The sequence below is a fragment of the Schistocerca cancellata genome, chromosome 6 (assembly GCF_023864275.1).
Source record: "Schistocerca cancellata isolate TAMUIC-IGC-003103 chromosome 6, iqSchCanc2.1, whole genome shotgun sequence".
NCBI classification, from domain to species: domain Eukaryota; kingdom Metazoa; phylum Arthropoda; class Insecta; order Orthoptera; family Acrididae; genus Schistocerca; species Schistocerca cancellata.
The window spans coordinates 435,958,493-435,977,311 of record NC_064631.1 but is presented as its reverse complement, the minus strand read 5'-3'; positions in this window follow the sequence as shown (position 1 = coordinate 435,977,311).

Sequence of the window (18,819 nt, the reverse complement as noted above, 5' to 3'; positions counted from 1 at the left end):
CACGAATAATGAGTGTGTTGCGGTGGGACACTACGAATGTAGTGTGTGGACGTACAAGGTGAGAATGTGGGTCTTCCGGGAGGCGTGCGCGAGATAGTCCCTGCAGTGGCGCTATCCTCTATGCCCTCGGTGGCTCAGATTGGTAGAGAGTGTGCCATGTAAGCAGGAAATCCTGGGTTCGCGTCCCGGTCGGAGCACACGTTTTCACCTGTCCCCGTTGATACAGATCAACGCCCGTTAGCAGCTGATACAATTCTACTATTCATAACGGTCACTGTCAAGTCTTACCTAAAATATTCGCATTTAAACAATATGGAACACTTAATCGCTATGTCCCTTTACAGTAGGCATGCGCTTATATGTGTAACTATGAAGACAATCGTAATATTTTATTTCCGTATCTGTGCACGGATGCAGTACCCCTTCCAGCCATCTGAATGTAGGCTCAGTAAGTCCCTAAGCAATCAGACACAGATAGAACTTAATATCACCTTCCTGCGTCTGGTCACGAGTTAAAACAACATTGTGTGCTAGCTGTCGCTCTGAACTGAACTCATTGGCGATATTTTAACGCATATCCGAATGTTATTCGGAGCCAAGCAGCATAGGAAATATATTAGTAGCTATCCTTGTCGTCAGTCTAGAGATTCGGTAACGAAACTGAGTTCTAACAGAATGAGAAGACATCAAAATAGCAGCTGTATGGCATAACGAATAATGGCCCACAGGAGGGTTACATCAAACTCATATTTCAGAATATGGAATAACAACAGAAAAATCCACCTATGACGTCAATAAAGAGAAGATTGTGTTTCGCAGGAAAATTTATTAATATTTTCATAAAATGCATGAAAAAGAAAGACAAAGAAAAAACAGATTTCCAAGAAAGGTTTGTAATTAAACAGTACAGGACTTCGTATTCTGTTGAGAGGTGGCATGAGCCCCCGCTCATATTTCTATCTTACGATTCTCCTCCCTAATTGCATGCGGTGGAAAGTTGCTATTCCTTCACACGCGGACTTCCCACGCAGCGTCTCTCATCACCCGGGTGGTCCAGTGACAGGCGGGCTCTGTTTGACTTTGAAAGGGTAAGCCGACAGGTGTGAGGGAGTCGAGTGAATGCTTTCCAGACGCCGACATTGTCAAGAGGCACGCCCGCAGGGCCTGAAGTAGCGGCTGGGCTAGAGGTTCGGTTACTTCGCAGAAACTTAGTGAAAACACTTTCTGGCGGGCTACCAGCGAGGCGTGGGAATGACTTGTGTACCCAGGCAGCTGTGGCGGGAAAATTCCCGCGCTTTCTGCAAAATAGTAACTGTGATTGGCTTGCTCAGGGCATAGCTCCGTGACGTAGGAAGATCGGCGCAGAAATTGGCGCCAAGAATCTCCATTGGTGGAATGGTAGCGTTCTGGCAATGGAGTGGAATTTTCCGCCGGTGTTCGAGTTGCTGATTGGAACGTTTAACCACGGCCACTGTCATGGGGGCGGGAATGTTCTGTGTTCGGATATGTACGGGTGCTCCTGTAAGTAGTCGGCTCTGGCCTTCCAGTCGAGGACGTCGAAGCAACCAGCCAACGGCTCCGGTACGCCAGATCGTGTCCTGGCAGTCAAGAAGACAGTTTGGTAATGTATGTCTGCAGCACCGGCAGATAGGGATTTTCCTAGGTGATAATCAGAGCTCAGCAGAGCGCGCCTGTTCGTCTTTTTTCTAACTTTGTTCTGTCTTGGGTAGCAGCAATTAATGGTGGGTTGGCTATGTGTTTTCTCTAAGATTTGAGTTGCAAGGAATTGGCTGCACATACCACTTCGTCGTAATCCTCACAATCTAGTTTAGGGACAACTTCACATTCACAGCGTTTGTTTGAGTATCCAATTTGAGCCAATTTGCTGTATTGTAAATATTTCATGTGTTTTTGTTTATTATTTTGTGTTTAGTCTTAATAAATCATATTGTTATTTTGGATTGAACTTTCATTCTGTTAATCGGTAGAGCAACCCTATCATTCCTCACTATGTTAATGAGACCTTCGTTTATTTAACTTATTTATCAAATTAAATTATAGCAGGTGCCAAACTCTCTTCTACTCCACTGGCAGGGTTGATTAGAGTCAGTTCGCGTATTTTTTTAATCCTTGTGCAACAGCAAAAGTCGGAGTTAGAATAGGGGGGGGCTTAGCGCATCATGTACATATGTAGCTTCTAGAAGAATTTAGTGTTAAATACACTGCTTGCCCCGGCACCTCGCATAAAATGGCGACCCTTAGCCTCGGATCTTTCCTGAGAATCACTGATTAACAAACAGTATTCTTAGTACGAACATTCAAATTTTTTTTCTCTAATTTTTTTATTGATTAATACCCAAGTTTTTTTCTGGTAGTTCCGCGTTTAGTTTTAAGTAGTGGCGGATGATTACAGTTTTTGTTTTCAGTGTATATACTCTTTTGTTCATTGTTTTTGTGATCCTTTGATGGTGTGTCCGTATCACATCACGCTTTGTCGGGTTTGTGTGCGGTTTCTGTACCACAACAAATCGTGCGTATAATTACAGCGTTGGAGAGGCGTTGTTGAAATTTTATGTCTATGTGTAAAAAAATATATGGAGTAGATTAATTTTATTGTGCATTTTAGATAAATTTGTTTTTCATGAATGTTAACGAGAAGGAAGGCACGACTATTATCGAGCGAAGCTAAAAAAAAAGAGGATAGCATAATGGATAAGGGGCAGTTTACTGACGGGAATAGGTTCGGAGATGACATGGGCACATTTTTAGCAGGACAGGACAACAGACTCATTGATGAGGAGGGTGATTTGGACGCGATCATAGAGCAGCGTCGCGGCCGTGATTATGATAGTGAGGTAGAGGATGAAACAGAGACAGGCACACAGGTCGAGACGGTAGCAGAAGTTTATAATCAAACGAACGAGAGCAGACAGGGGCCAGCTCGGCCACGTTAGAGCTCTAGCGCCCAGGTGTCCAGAGTTACATCACCCATGTGTGACGAGGATCAAAATGATGACATTAACCCAATACTGAGCTTCCTACGATCAATGAAAGAAGAAGCTGACGAACAACGTAAGAAGGAGAAGGAAGAAGCTGACGAACAGCATAAGAAGGACACTCAGGCAATAATTTCGCATATAGGGAAAATTCGTGGGGAATTACTAACAATAAAGAAAGAATGTGGAGAATCAAAACAAATGTCACTGGTAGCACAAAAAGTAGCAGACCTAGCCAAAACGGCAGCAACAGGGGCAATGAAAGTCGCGGAAGCCACTTCTAAACTCGCAGGGCGCTTGCGACGTACAACACAATCCCACTCAAAATCCCTAGCGTTCTTAAAGACTCAAGGTAATATTGTGGTTACGAACATCACGAAACGAATGAAAGAAGTAGAGAGTCGGATAGCAAAACTAGAGCGAAACGGGCACACGAGCACTGCGCGTTCGGATACCAATGATGGAGTACACAGAATTGTGTCTCCGAGGAAAAGTCCGCCGTGCTCTAGCCCAGTGACAGAGTGCGGAACTAACAAGGCACACGCAGAAACAGAGAGTAATAGCTCCAATAATTGCAGCCCACTTAGAAGAGTGAATGCTAAATGCCACTTCCACTGTGATACAGACGTAGCACATCACAGTTATCAGCAAGATAGATCAGGACACTCAGCAGACGTGCAAGTATCGGAAACGAGTGACAACACCAGTGCGAGGATGGGACAGAATTTTGATCACAGTCACTTCCTGTCGATACTAAAATTCCAAAAATTCAAAGATAATGGAGGGTCGATGCATCTGAAGAGCTGGGTGATGCAATTTACAAATTCATTACCGTCGTCATGGCCAACCCAGGCCAAATTAGAATTCATGTGTGGACACATCGAAGGCCAAGCTGCGGAAAAGATGCGGGGCGTGGCAGTGACGTGTCGGACTTATCAGGAATTTGTTGGTGCGTTCCTGCGGACCTACTGGTCAAAGGAAACGCAAGACAAGATTAAAGAGGAAATAATATTTTGTCCTGAACTGGAAGTGTCCGGGCATAGAAGCGCTACCAAATTTTTTGATGATTTACTCAAGAAGAATCAGTTTTTAGATAGTCCATATAGCAACGGAGAAATCATTAAATTTTGCTTTTCCAAATTGCCTGTTAGGTACCAACAGACACTTGTCGGGAAGTGTGGATCTGACATAGAAGCATTCAAGAGTCTATTGCGCGAACTCGAAGTAGTCTTCGATAAACAAGACGCAAAGGACAGGAAGAAGGCGCAAAATAACAAATACCACGGGCCAGCAAGGGAAGACGACAACAGATCGCATAATCGCACTCGTCAGTTAGGAAACCAGGGTTACGGAAATCAAGGTTACGCTTTTCAAGGTTATAGAAACCAGAGACACGGAAACCAGAACGTCAGGGAACAGGGTCAATCTAGACAAGGAATCTGGGACAGGAGGAATAACGAACGGCAAAGCGACCGTAATTGGAGAGAACGAAATCAAGGACAACAGGAGAACCAGGAGATTGAAATTAGACCTGCAAATCTTAATGCACGTCAGAGGAGGGGGAGTCTAACAAGGGATTGGCGCTAGTCCATAGGATTCCACCACATCTCTCACACAAAGAAGTTCGTGGCATAATAGTAGTTTAAGTGGTGTACATAGTAGAATAGGCAAATATTGAACCTTTCTTCGGGGAACGATAATAGTTGCATTAATAGATTAAGATTGCTAAAGTGTTAACACGCTGCGTTGTCTTGCATAAGAATTTACTGCTGCTATCCTTTTTTTTGTGTATGTTCGCGACTTCCAATGTCGATGGAGTAGGAGACACTACTTTTTCATGAGCAATGTTTTTGTCCTTTCCTGTCTGGCGTCCATGTTGAGGGATAATGATGAGTGAGGAGACGTCGCACAAACGGGCACATACAAGAACGTGGTTTTTGAAGCGTTCTGAGAAGTCGTGATACGATCTATAGCGGCCACAACCAATTCGTGAGACGTTCATACCAATGCTTGCAGGCACGCGTCAGTGCACTGAAAGATTGTGGTATATTGCGTAATTTCGAGGATGAATATGGGCAGTATAGTTTCTGCAGAGCTACGCCAGCATCGTTGTCTTGCAAGTCGGAGTGAACCTGTGAGCGTTTGACTCCAATGGTGCCCTAGACGATAGAAATGCGGGCATAAAGCCTACCAAGCCAATGTGCTGGTTGCGGATTTAGCGTGCTGCTCATGACTGTCACAGATGAATAACCAAGGAATTATACTTGGAGATTCGTGACATACTCTGTAGCTGGCGTGTGTTGGGCGATGGAATCCTCAACAGGAACCAGTCCTGGCTTGGTCATATTACTTTGCCTCTGGAAAGGTGTGCTTTGATCGCGAATACTGCATAACATAAAAAAAAGAAGTTGCAACTATAAATTTATTGTCTTATATAGCCATGGGTAACCCAGTCTCTGGAGTTTCAGTGAGGCGTAATGAGAACTCGGAGGCCATGTCGTACGGCGCGCACATCACTGTCGTCAATAGCGGCGTGCAGCGAGACATCTCAGTGGAACAGGAATTATGTAAGAGTGTTGTATAAGGTAAAAAAAATGATAATAATAGAGTACCATATACTAGGATAAATTAAACTTTAGGATTTTACAATAACTAGATCCTTAATAGTGTGGTGGTTTTCTACCACTAGTGTTCAGCAGAGCGCGCCTGTTGAGATGCTATTTTTCAGGTCACCAAACCACAGACCCGAGATGGAGGGAAGACTGGCGAGCGAAAGTAGCATAGTTGCATGTTCTTTATAGCACAGTAAAACTTAGACCTGCATAACAACATAATTTAATTAAAAGACATAGAATGTAGATCGTTGGCAAATGGTAGTTAATTCTTGAGCATGTCTACTGTCGATCTCTATAATTAGTAGTAATATTAGTGCGGACCCACACATTTAGCTGTACATCCAGTGTAGCGTCACACACCATGTACAGTAGTGAGAACGGTCTCTATTTTGTTATAATGATAGCAATAGATTAATAGCTATAAAAGTAAAATAAGAGTGTCTGAAATGACAGACCATCAATGTGTCATTATGTAAATTTATTATAACATAAAAGGTCATGGAAAAAAAAGTTAGGCATAAGATTTTTGTCAGAACTGTGCAGATGACGGGTATCATGGCAATGCAGAGGCCAGCCAGCGCAAAAACAAGAGGTCTTCGGCCACCTGACGCGAAGGGCGCGAGAGCATCCCGTTCTACAAGCTGACAGTCACCGGGCCGTATACCTGAGGGATTAGGCGGCAGAGAGCCCTCGCCGGGCCACAAGCGAAAGTGAGGCTGGCTGTTGACACTGACATGCGACCCACACGCGACAGCCAGCTAGCTCTCCAGACGCAGCAGCCGTTTGGAGGGATTCCCTGCGGCAGACCACGTTGTCGTGAGTACACGAAGAAGATCACATATGGTGTCATAACCGGCGTCTCATGTGCCTCAGGACAGAAAGGGACGCTATATACTCACCTGTCTGGGTTTTTACAACTCGCTAGCATTGGCCGATCTGCATACACAAAGCAGTATCGTGCCACACTAACAAATGTATGGTCTCATTTCTAACTTCTCTTCTCTATTAGAGAGCAGTTTTAGCAATCGTCGCTCCTAGTTCGATCTTGTATGGATGACCTCACGCACTTGTGGAGTCACTCCACGTGCCATCATCCCTCGTCGAACTGCAATATTGGGAAACGTAAAGTACTGTCCAGCGAGAGAAGAGACCTAGACTAGTGATGTATCACAACAAGTAGACCTCAGAGACAATTAATCGACGTGAGGAGAGCCTATCACTGTGTCTTCCTACCGTGCTGCCGTGATCATACGCGTGGGTCTGACTACAATCTCAACAGCGTACTGCAGACGCTCCAGCACTCCCTATTGCTGTTGCAACAACGTAGCAACAACACCCGACGTTTAGCCCTATGTGATGTCAGTACTGTGGCCCCATCCCAAAAGCCCCCCTCCAATGCTCAAGACATGGAACCACGTGCATCAATGCATATGACTCAACATACCAACCCCCTCAGAGAAACTAATGAATTTGTGAAGTGCTTCGAACATTTCTAACAATGTGATTTAGTGCCTCATTCTCAGCACAGTCGTGAACAGTGTGCAATGTGCACGCACAACTTAATGTCCCATGAACCTTGTTTTTTTTCTTAAATTTCTTTCTCTAGTGTTGTTTTTGTAATGTATGTGATACCTTGTATGTGTTTGTTTTACACTGTAATTCTTATTACAAATTACTGTATTGTTCTCCACACCGTGTTTTTTTTGTATCTTGTATTTATTGTTGTGTGTATGCAAACAGTGTGCCTGAAGTCCCCATAAACTGAAGCAGATACCACCACTGTCATTGTGAATGGACCATCAGTTCAGGGAACATTTTGTAAAGGTTATTCTTGCTGCAGGGAGACAGAATGAATCGGAGGTTGTAATTAGATTCTGAAAGCTCACAAAGAGATTGTTAACTTAAATAGTATCATGTGTGAGTGAGTTCAGGTTAGTTTAATGATTGAAATTGTTGTAACATCTTGGGCATTTAATTGCGGAGCACTCCAACTCTGATTGTAAAGAATAAATTGCTCCATATTTGGCTCACATGTCCGGGCCATATTTAGAGAGTGAATGTCTGTGTGATCGGTGTTTGGAAGGGGCTCCCTGGGTGTGGATGTGTGATGTGAGTGTCAGTGTTCCATATTAAGAAGGTGAAGTTGGCTACATCATAAATAATCCTCCCTCTATGAGCTGCATTTTTCAGTTGCAGTAATTTTCTTTATAGAGTGCAGCATGTGCAGCCAGTTTGCGTGATTCTTCTTGGGCGATTGACTCACTACCTTGCTCCTAAGTGAGCCAACCGCTCATCAATTACAATCTAAAATGGCGTAGGGGCTATGAGAGGTGACATGAGCCCCCTCTCATATTTCTATCTTACGATTCTCCTCCCTAATTGCATGCGGTGGAAAGTTGCTATTCCTTCACACGCGGACTTCCCACGCAGCGTCTCTCATCACCCAGGTGGTCCAGTGACAGGCGGGCTCTGTTTGACTTTGAAAGGGTAAGCCGACAGGTGTGAGGGAGTCGAGTGAATGCTTTCCAGACGCCGACATTGTCAAGAGGCACGCCCGCAGGGCCTGAAGTAGCGGCTGGGCTAGAGGTTCGGTTACTTCGCAGAAACTTAGCGAAAACACTTTCTGGCGGGCTACCAGCGAGGCGTGGGAATGACTTGTGTACCCAGGCAGCTGTGGCGGGAAAATTCCCGCGCTTTCTGCAAAATAGTAACTGTGATTGGCTTGCTCAGGGCATAGCTCCGTGACGTAGGAAGATCGGCGCAGAAATTGGCGCCAAGAATCTCCATTGGTGGAATGGTAGCGTTCCGGCAATGGAGTGGAATTTTCCGCCGGTGTTCGAGTTGCTGATTGGAACGTTTAACCACGGCCACTGTCATGGGGGCGGGAATGTTCTGTGTTCGGTTTTGTACGGGTGCTCCTGTAAGTAGTCGGCTCTGGCCTTTTGGTCGAGGACGTCGAGGCAACCAGCCAACGGCTCCGGTACGCCAGATCGTGTCCTGGCAGTCAAGAAGACAGTTTGGTAATGTATGTCCGCAGCACTGGCAGATAGGGATTTTCCTAGGTGATAATCAGAGCTCAGCAGAGCGCGCCTGTTCGTCTTTTTTCTAACTTTGTTCTGTCTTGGGTAGCAGCAATTAATGGTGGGTTGGCTATGTGTTTTCTCTAAGATCTGAGTTGCAAGGAATTGGCTGCACATACCACTTCGTCATAATCCTCACAATCTAGTTTAGGGACAACTTCACATTCACAGCGTTTGTTTGAGTATCCAATTTGAGCCAATTTGCTGTATTGTAAATATTTCATGTGTTTTTGTTTATTATTTTGTGTTTAGTCTTAATGAATCATATTGTTATTTTGGATTGAACTTTCATTCTGTTAATCGGTAGAACAACCCTATCCTTCCTCACTATGTTAATGAGACCTTCGTTTATTTAACTTATTTATCAAATTAAATTATAGCAGGTGCCAAACTCTCTTCTACTCCACTGGCAGGGTTGATTAGAGTCAGTTCGCGTATTTTTTTAATCCTTGTGCAACAGCAAAAGTCGGAGTTAGAATAGGGGGGCTTAGCGCATCATGTACATATGTAGCTTCTAGAAGAATTTAGAGTTAAATACACTGCTTGCCCCGGCACCTCGCACTGTTAGTTTCATTTTGACCTTCGAACAGCGTTACGCTTGGCTTGCCGACAAAAAGTGCGATGAGACACAATCTACACTCCTGGAAATTGAAATAAGAACACCGTGAATTCATTGTCCCAGGAAGGGGAAACTTTATTGACACATTCCTGGGGTCAGATACATCACATGATCACACTGACAGAACCACAGGCACATAGACACAGGCAACAGAGCATGCACAATGTCGGCACTAGTACAGTGTATATCCACCTTTCGCAGCAATGCAGGCTGCTATTCTCCCATGGAGACGATCGTAGAGATGCTGGATGTAGTCCTGTGGAACGGCTTGCCATGCCATTTCCACCTGGCGCCTCAGTTGGGCCAGCGTTCGTGCTGGACGTGCAGACCGCGTCAGACGACGCTTCATCCAGTCCCAAACACGCTCAATGGGGGACAGATCCAGAGATCTTGCTGGCCAGGGTAGTTGACTTACACCTTCTAGAGCACGTTGGGTGGCATGGGATACATGCGGACGTGCATTGCCCTGTTGCAACAGCAAGTTCCCTTGCCGGTCTAGGAATGGTAGAACGATGGGTTCGATGACGGTTTGGATGTACCGTGCACTATTCAGTGTCCCCTCGACGATCACCAGTGGTGTACGGCCAGTGTAGGAGATCGCTCCCCACACCATGATGCCGGGTGTTGGCCCTGTGTGCCTCGGTCGTATGCAGTCCTGATTGTGGCGCTCACCTGCACGGCGCCAAACACGCATACGACCATCATTGGCACCAAGGCAGAAGCGACTCTCATCGCTGAAGACGACACGTCTCCATTCGTACCTCCATTCACGCCTGTCGCGACACCACTGGAGGCGGGCTGCACGATGTTGGGGCGTGAGCGGAAGACGGCCTAACGGTGTGCGGGACCGTAGCCCAGCTTCATGGAGACGGTTGCGAATGGTCCTCGCCGATACCCCAGGAGCAACAGTGTCCCTAATTTGCTGGGAAGTGGCGGTGCGGTCCCCTACGGCACTGCGTAGGATCCTACGGTCTTGGCGTGCATCCGTGCGTCGCTGCGGTCCGGTCCCAGGTCGACGGGCACGTGCACCTTCCGCCGACCACTGGCGACAACATCGATGTACTGTGGAGACCTCACGCCCCACGTGTTGAGCAATTCGGCGGTACGTCCACCCGGCCTCCCGCATGCCCACTATACGCCCTCGCTCAAAGTCCGTCAACTGCACATACGGTTCACGTCCACGCTGTCGCGGCATGCTACCAGTGTTAAAGACTGCGATGGAGCTCCGTATGACACGGCAAACTGGCTGACACTGACGGCGGCGGTGCACAAATGCTGCGCAGCTAGCGCCATTCGACGGCCAACACCGCGGTTCCTGGTGTGTCCGCTGTGCCGTGCGTGTGATCATTGCTTGTACAGCCCTCTCGCAGTGTCCGGAGCAAGTATGGTGGGTCTGACACACCGGTGTCAATGTGTTCTTTTTTCCATTTCCAGGAGTGTATTACAAATATAAAGCAAATTCGTTTTTCTAAATAAACTTAAAAAAACGACTTAATCGAAAAATGCAACATTTATGAAGAGTGCAAAATACCGAGAAAATTAATGGTTCCCCTGTTTCTACAAAGGATGTAGATGCGATGAAACATTAACACTAAAAACTAACGATCACACTTAATGTCAAATAAAGCCTATCTTTGTCTTTCTCACACACATTCTTTTTCCTTTTCTAAAGAATGTTTATGTCACACTACACGCAATCAGTTTTGTGTGACAATGTTGCACAATCGGGAATGTACATTTCAGCTATGATTTTAATTTACTGTTACAATCGCTAGTGCACGTATATTCAGTAATGATGTCCGTAAAGAGGTATTTCAACAAAAATGGGTTATACACGTAAATGACTCTTTTATATGGAACAAAACAAAACTCTAGTGCTTTAAGAAATGAGTCCTTTATATGAAACAAAAGTGCTATAGAAAATTAAATCTTTATTTCACTTTCACATAAAAACAAATGTACAATATGCCAATCATTGTTATTTTTCACAAATATAGTTACTGTCCTTCAAAGATAATTAGATTACTGTATTTGCATTCACTTTTCTTTCTGTTAGAGAAAGTCTTACAGCATTCTCACAGCATGAGCCATACTAGATTGTAATACCAAATGATGATCAAGTGACTATTTATTTCTCATGTGAGCACTGAAGTTAAAAAATAAAGCCTTGTTTAAACACTTATCATGACTTCACTAACTATTAAATCAATAATACATATTGCATCGTTTATGAAACCAAGTACCCGTCTTTTCTACCATTTATTGATCTAGGATATGGCAAGCAAGTAACAGCTATAATCCTGACATAATCATGTGCTCTTATAGAATGAAATTGAAGTTTTTATGTAAAAGACCTCAAAGCTGTGCCACATTTTGTAATAACGACAGAACATATTGTCTTGGCAGTTGATGTGACAATCTTCATTTACACTGGGCGCACTGTTAAGCACTGAAATACTCTTTATATATGTAGTTCATCTTCAGCAACAGCTTCATCATATGATTCGCATGACTATTTCGTTGCTTGGGGCGACAGTTTGGCTCATGAAGAAGCTTGATTGTTTTCCTGTTTTGCATGTTTTCTTCACAACCGCTGAACAACTTTGTCTTGATATGAACAAAAGTGTCACGATACGGTGTGTCTGGATGGAGGGGAACGTATTTTGACGACTTGAGGAAAAAACAACACATACATAAAATGAGTATTTAACGTCAAAGTTTTTGATGGACGCAAGTTATTAAAACTTTGGTGTAGCAGCAGTTCGCAAAACAAGGAAAACTTTTCCAACATAGCAATAAGCACTAAGCAGAATAATCATCTGTGCATAAAAGAGAATTAACATTTTGATAACATTGAATGAATAATTTGTTGGCTAATCACAACATACAGTAACATAGAATGCATTGGCAGCTTCTGTGAAACCAGTTGTCAACAGTAGAAGATAACAAGTTTAACATCAAATAGGTTTCTTACACTGGAACATTACAATCATTTATGAAATATTTGTAGCAGCTTACATTTTGTGTGTATGAGAGAAACGGTGCAAAAAATGCGAAGCTCTGATGCGAACACATGACGTTTTAGCTCGATCAAACTGATCTTCGTAGAAAGGCTCCACAGAGATGTGCTATGTTTTGTTGCAAATTATTGATCCACAAGGGTTTTCTTGTACTCTCCTTTGTGAAAAAACATACTATAAACATAAAAGTGAGTGAGTGAAAACATCGTAACTAATAGTCCATATTTAAATCAAAAGTACTATTTAAGCTGAAGCATTTACCTGTAGAAAGTTGCAGCAGACTTCCCGCTTCTGTTTATGCATTCCCAGGTAACATAAGTAACCATTTTCACACCATGTAACGTTGGTACTTCGGTGAATAATACCACTACGCACACACGCTACTCGCAATGTTTTGGCCGCAAATATGTGGCGGAGTGCGTAAATCAGTGGCTTCACGTTTTCAGAGTCAGGTCATCTCCATAGGTCCCAATCTCTTTGAATGACCCGTACTTAAATTTGGCTGTCATTCATTAAATCAAGAGAAAAATCTGACCAATGCGTTTTTCACTTCGCTGCAACTGTCCACTGACTAAACTCTCTTTTAGATATCCGGTAAGTCTTTTATGCGTATTGAAAATTTTACTGGCCCTTTTACGTCTCCATGGGGGACACTCGATGCTACTCTTTTTCTGTTCAACATTCGGTGTCCAATATACAGTCCGTGACTCTGTTAGTTGAAAATTCTTATAGCCAGTCGCTTATCTGTGAAGATGTTTCGTATGATCTTTTAATGGTTACCAACCTACTATAGCGCACAGTGTGTAACACATCTTCGAAATATAGGAATGCAGAATCTACATTTTCACCTTCATCTAATATATGACTTTTTTTATTTTAATGTAGTGAGCTATGTTTCGCAAATGCAGTTTATCCTGGATCCATTCTCGCTTCTTTGAGAGAAATTCGTCATTGTTCGAGATTAGCCGGCCGGTGTGGTCGAGCGGTTCCAGGCGCTTTAATCTGGAACCGCGCGACCGCTACTGTCGCAGGTTCGAATCCTGCCTCGGGCCTGGATGTGTGTGATGTCCTTAGGTTGGTACGAAAGGAAGCTGTAGAAATCATGTATATCGTCGAAAAACGTGTGAATCTTGGTCTCAGGCCAACTGCAGCTACTCCTGAAATTGTCATCACAGTTTCTGCACCTATTCAACAATATCAGAAGAAATCCGCCCGAAGAAAACTGCATCTACTCCTAAAGTTGTCATCACGGTTTCTGCACTTATTCAACAACATCAGAAGAAATCCGCAAGAAGAATTGTAGTAGAGACTGGTGTGACACGTTCCAGAATGCATATAATGCTGAGAAACAGACACACATGTTCCCGTTACGAATACAAAGTCACCAGTCCATACACGCACACAGCGTGCAACATGAGGCTTACTTCGCGAAAAAATTTCCTCACAGTGCCTGGTAATGAAGGATTTTATGTTGTCTGTATCCGGTTCACAGAAGAAGCACATCTTCACCTGAATGGACTCGCGAATAAATAACACTGGCTAGCTTCGGGGCTTCGAAAATCCCCCTTTGTATGAAACGAAACCACTGGATTCTCCCATAGTTACTGGTTGGGGTGCAGTATACAGGAGAGACATCGTCGGGCCTTTTTCTTTGAGAGAATCGATAACTAGTGCATATTGCGTTGAAAGTTTGAAAAATTTGACGCCACACAGCAAACGCTGCAGGATCGACCGGGCACCGTGTGATTAACGCCATATAGGGCCGGACAACGTCCCACCGAACAGATCTTCACTTGTTTGACGAGTACCTCGGGAGCAGAGCCATTGCGTTGTATTATTCCAAATTTACCGGCACAAGCTTGGGTGCGGCTCTACCTTTACTCGATGTGAGTCCTTGTGACTATATTTCGTGGCACTCATTGAAAGACGCCGTGTACTGGAACCATCCCACCAACTTGGACGAGATTGAATCGTCGATCTGTGCGGCAATTGAATCAGTTTCCGCTGAGACACTACAGTATATGATGGAAAATTTCATTGGGTGTCACCTCTCTACTGCGAATTTGGACATTTTGAAAAGATTGTGATGTAACGGCAGAGAGTGTTTGGAAAGGACGAGTTCATTTATGCATGTGGATAGGAGCTGTACAGCGTATAGCGCAATTTGTTAGCAGCTTTTGCAAAAATGCTTCTTCGTAACTCCTATATAAAATTCTTGTAGTTTTGTTTTCACAATAAATACACCGTTTGTCGCATTCTTCTATCTTTGTTTACATGACATTTTAGTTTAAAATCAGTAAGGCCTTTGTTGGGCACACTGTATAGTGGCGCTGTAACATCCTAAGTATGCGCAAGCATTATGCTGCCGTCATCGTATTTCTCTCTTTGAGACAGTGAAAATGAGATAACAGCGGTTTTTTTTCGTTCAGTGCACAAATACAATAGAACAGAAAATCTATAACATTGGTACGATGTAACCTCCGTCATGCTGTGTACAGTAGTTACGGAGTATTTATATTCATGACTATATTCAGACGCGAAAACACTTCTAATACATACATCAAAAAAAGTTTTGCTTCACCCCGTTTTCCAGAACTCCTGCGGATAGACGTTGACTGTGATTATTGTAACACAGACACAGTACCTTTGACGGTTCAGAGACGTAAACAACCGTGCATGAGCAGCGCCTATTAGACGGAGGGGGTCCGGCAGCCGACCAGCTCCACTCATTCCACCAGGAAGGGGGCACACGGCTCGTGTTGTCTGTAGTTCAACCACGCCTAGACGGCCAATACCGCGATTCGATCGCGTCCGCATTGTAACTTTGTGCCAGGAAGGGCTCTCAACAAGGGAAGTGTCCAGGCGTCTCGGAGTGAACTAAAGAGATGTGGACATGGAGGAGATACAGAGAAACAGGAACTGTCGATGACATGTCTCGATCAGGCCATCCAAGGGCTTCTACTGCAGTGAATGACCGATACCTACGGATTATGGCTCTGAGGAACGCTGACAGCAACGCCACTATGTTGAATAATGCTTTTCGTGCAGTCTCAGGACGTCGTGTTACGACTCAAACTTTGCGCAATCGGCTGCATCATGAGTAACTTCACTTCCGACGTCCATGGCGAGGTCCATCTTTGCAACCACGACACCATGCAGCGCGGTACACATGGGCCCAACAACATGTCGAATGGACCGCTCAGGATTGGCATCAAGTCCTCTTCACCGATGAGTGTCGCATATGTCTTCAACCAGACAATCATCGGAGACGTGGTTCGAGGCAACCCGATCAGGCTGAACGCCTTAGACACACTACCCAGAGAGTGCAGCAAGGTGGAGGTTCCCTGCTGTTTTGGGGTGGCATTATGTGAGGCCGTCGTACGCCGCTAGTGGTCACGGAAGGCGCCGTAACGGCTGTAGGATACGTAAATGCCATCCTTCGACCGACAGTGCAACCATATCGGCAGCATATTGGCGAGGCATTCGTCTTCAAGGACGACGATTCGCTCTTCCCTCGTGCATATCTTGTGAATGACTTCCTTCAGGATAACGACATCTCTCGACTAGAGTGACCAATATGTTCTCCGGACATGAAATCTATCAAACTTGCTTGCGATAGATTGAAAAGGGCTGTTGATGGACGAGGTGACCTACCAGTCACTATGAGGGAACTACGCTGAATCGCCGTTGAGGAGTGGGACAATCTGGACCAACAGTGCCTTGATAAACTTGTGGATAGTATGCCACGACGAATACAGGTATGCATCAGTGCAAGAGGAAGTGCTACTGGGTATTAGAGGTACCGGTGTGTACTGCAATCTGGACCACCACCTCTGCATGTTTCGCTTTATGGTGGTACAACATGCAGTGTGTAGTTTTATGATCTCTATTCCAGTTTTCTGTACAGGTTCCGAAACTCTCGGAACCGAGACGATGCAAAACTTTTTTGATGTGTGTATGTCTGTCAGCTTTCAGTCTTCAGTCACTTCAACAGCACAAAAATCAGCGAGAGATTGAATGAAAAGTGCTTTCCTTAACAAATGATTAGAACTTCCTAGGGTTTTCTTATAGATCTTTCGCCATGATCTGACGGTGAAAATTATTGTTGGCATTAGGCGAAGCCCGTCTTGTGAAGGTGCGGTTTGGGATCAAAGGTTTTGCCCGATCCTGTCCAGCACGTCAGTGGCAAATTCATGACGAAGCTGCAAGTCGGTGCGCTTCTGTTCTTGCATAATGTGAACTTCGTAAGCTGGCAAGCGTAGACGTTTATGCAGCACCTTGTGAACTGCTGAGCGAGGGATGTTTAGCTCTCTTGATGCTTGGCGAGCTGAATTTGTTCGGTATCATCGGAAGATCTCTCTGATGTCTTGTACCATTTCATCACATGTTCGTTCGCTGGATTATTATTATAATGTTCGCCTACCTATTCGTTATACGGTGAGTACACCGGGATTCATTAAATGCGCTATCACCTTGCCGAAATGCTAGGTTCAATCAATGCTACAGCTTATCAGGTATGCCATTTCACTTTCTTAGCATCACTGGCCTTGGTGTGCTTACCACGCCCTTTTTAAAGCTGCCTCATAGATCTCGTCCAGATTGGCTTCTTCTCCATAAGGCGCAGGATTCAACGTGCAAACAGAAAACAGCGCTAAACTGAAATGTCAGTGTGGGAGAAAATCCATTGTTACGAAATAAAGTTATCAAAACATAAGATGCCAGTTGACTTTTGTTCATTAACAGTTAGTGGCAAGTAAGAGCCTGATTATGTTTATTCGTTAAATCAAACTCCGCGCAAGTTAACTAAGTTCAGAGCACCGCAACATGACAGAATCTAGTGATTCACGATATTACAAGATGTTCTAAACTTCACACGATCGTTCACCAAGGCGCTGCTCAACACGACAAAAGTGGTTACACTACACCGTCCAAAGCGCGTGTTGCAATTGTACATAGCTGATGTAAAATTTGTACGAGTTGTTACACACGAACATTTTCCAAGGCATTGTTAACTGTGACGAACAGATATCGGCATCATACTCCACGTGACCGTTCCGACTCTTGTTGCCTCGCTCGTACCCGATAGAAGACTCGCAGTAAGTTACAGTACTTATTCAGCTCGCGCTTCTGATTGGTCCATCATCTTCCATCGATAACGGCTAAGTTAAAATGTTCTCCTCATTCACATTTTTACTTTAGTTAATGACTATGAAATTATTATAAATCTTCTATCAGCGCGGCAACGGCCTTGCCGCAGTGGATACACCAGTTCCCGTCAGATCACCGAAGTTAAGCGCTATCGGTCATGGCCGGCACTTGGATGTATGACCATGCGAGCCGACATGCGCTGTTGTCATTTATCAGAGTGCACTCAGCCTGGTGATGCCAAATGAGGAGCTACTCAACCGAATAGTATCGGCTCCGATCAAAGAAAACCATCATAACGACCGGGATCCTCAGCTGAGGATGACACGGCGGTCGGATGGTGCCGATGGTCCACTTGTGGCCTGAAGACGGAGTACTTCTATCAGTGCAACTAACAATGGTTCAAATGGCACTGAGCACTATGGGACTTAACATCTGAGGTCATCAGTCCGATAGACTTAGAACTACCTAAACCTAAGGGCGTCACACACATCCATGCCCGAGGAAGGAGTCGAAACTGCGACCTTAGCAGCAGCGCGGTTCCGGACTGAAGCGCCTAGAACCGCTAGGCCACAGCGGCTGGCTCAGTGCAGCCAATGTTGACAGTTTGGCTGAAGGAGCATAGCAGTGTTTAAATAATGAACATTAGATAATAACATTGCACTGCTTCGCGTCATGCTCAGTACGTGATTCTCAGCTGTCTGTGTGGTACTCCAGCACGACGGAGTCACCGCCTGCAGGCGCGTTCCCACGCTCTGTAACCGTTTGCCGCACTACCCAGAGCAAAGTGCTCACTCCCAACCTGGCTGCTGCTGTGGATGTTCTTGTCCGACTGGTAGCAAGCAGAAATAAAAGAAAAGCGGAATGAGGGCGAGAAATGTGGCAGAAACGGAACATGTCTGTCTGTTTACGCTCACAGTGGTTAGGAGCATGGCATACCAAGTTTTTATCGTCTTAGCGTCTGGTGGCTCTCTTTGAAATTCACTTCGAAAATCCTTTGACTAGTGAGTGATCTCATTTCTGCATACCTCACCAACCTTTTCGCTCTGTCATTTTCAGTAATCATTTTGTACCTGAAACAAAAAAGCAGTATTTTAGAAAAAAAACGTACACAGAACTTAAAAAAAGAAGATTAGGGTTTAAAGTCCCGTGGCCAACGACGTCATTAGAGATAGGGCACTAGTTCGGACTTTGTTCGAGGATGAGGAAGAAAATCTGTCATGCCCTGTCAAAGAAACCATCCCACCATTTAATTTGTGAAAATCAGGGAAACCCTAAACCTGGATGGTCGATCGGGGATTTGAACCGTCGTCCTCTCGAAAGCGAATACAGTCTGCCAACCGC